The sequence below is a fragment of the Ramularia collo-cygni genome (assembly GCF_900074925.1).
Source record: "Ramularia collo-cygni strain URUG2 genome assembly, contig: RCC_scaffold27, whole genome shotgun sequence".
NCBI classification, from domain to species: domain Eukaryota; kingdom Fungi; phylum Ascomycota; class Dothideomycetes; order Mycosphaerellales; family Mycosphaerellaceae; genus Ramularia; species Ramularia collo-cygni.
Genome location: NW_019716281.1, coordinates 1 through 1,755, shown reverse-complemented (window position 1 = coordinate 1,755; position 1,755 = coordinate 1).

Below are 1,755 nucleotides of genomic sequence, written 5' to 3'. Positions count from 1 at the left end.
AGGGRTTTTTTACAGAAATATAGGATTAACTTTAAGGAGACTTTTGCACTAACTGTTAGACATAAAATCTTAAGAACATTTATAGCTGTAGTCTGCAAGGAAGACTAGGAACTCTACCTTATAGATGTTAACAGTGCTTTTATAAATAGTTACCTCTAAGAAGACATTTTTATAGCCCTACCTAAAGNGATCTAGATGCTTAATTAGGTACTTAGACTTAGACTTTATAATAGACAAGTTAGACAGGATCTCTATCCTAGGAAATGTATTTAAGTTATACAATACCCTAATTTTATAAATAAGCAAGAAGCAGAAATCTATAGCAACTTCTATAATAGAAGCTAAGTTTATAGCGATAAATGCATATGCAAAACAATTACAGTTCCTTTTAGCATTGCTTAAAGAAATAGGTTAAACTAAGCTTATTAGATTATCTGCTTTTTAACTAACAATTAAAGTAGGAAAAGACATAGCTAAACAGCTTAGGCTAGTTTAACTCTTTAGGGATAACTAAGCCTGCCTTACCCTTATAAAGGATGCATATATTTATAAAAGGTCAAAGTACATTAATATTGCATACAACTTTATAAGAAGACTTTAGTAGCAAAAGAAGATCTATATAGAATACCTTCTAATAAAAGAAATAGTTGCAGATAGCCTAACTAAACCTCTTACTAGTCTAAACTTCTAGACATATATAAATCATCTTAGCATACAATAAGCATTCCAAAATTTAGCAAAAGCATATAATCGAATATGTCCGAACAGACATTTTCGATTATATAATACTAAGTTAAGGAATTGCACTAAGATAGTAGCTAAGATGGAATTATACCACTAGGCTATAGAACTACCTTTCTACACTTAATAGAATCTTAAAAGATCTAGGGAAATGTATATAGTCCATTCTATCCTAAGTAGGAGTGTTAGAAAGTGCAGTTATAGAATAGCTATACATCTAACATAATAGAGAGCTAAGTGGCCACAAGGTTATATAACTCTATATAGGGTAAAATCTCTTCTTAGGAGATAGAGACACATCTCTAGATAATCAACTCAATTAACATATTAGTTCCTACTTTTAAGTACTGCCTATCGGAGACAGTAAGCTAGTTAAAGATTAAGTTACTCTTGTACTCCACCCCTAAAATTCCGCGAACCTCCGACTAATATTTAATAGTTAATGTGCTTTAACCTTTTATAAACATATACATCCTTTATAAGGGTAAGGTAGGCTTAGTTGTCCCTAAAGAGTTAAACTGGCCTAAGCTATTTAGCTATGTCCTTTCCTGCTTTAATTGTTAGTTAAAAAGYAGATAATCTAATAAGCTTAGTTTAACCTATTTCTCTAAGCAATGCTAAAAGGAACTATAATTATTTTGTATATGCATTTATTGCTATAAACTTAGCTTCTATTATAGAAGTTGCTATAGATTTCTGCTTCTTGCTTATCTATAAAATTAGGGCATTGCATAACTTAAATATATTTCCTAGGATAGAGATCCTATCTAACTTGTCTATTGCAAAGTCTAAGTCTAAGTACCTAATTAAGCACCTAGATCTAGATCTTATAAAGGTTAATCTAAGGTTAGGAAATAATCTTAGGTAYCTTAAGACTTTCTTTAAAGCTTTTAGGTAGGCTTTAGATAGATTACTTAAAAATGTACTTAGCTTTCTAATTGCAAAGGTAATGTCTAGTCTTATTATAATTATTAGCTACATCTATGTTCTAATTGTTATCTAGTATTCCTCCTT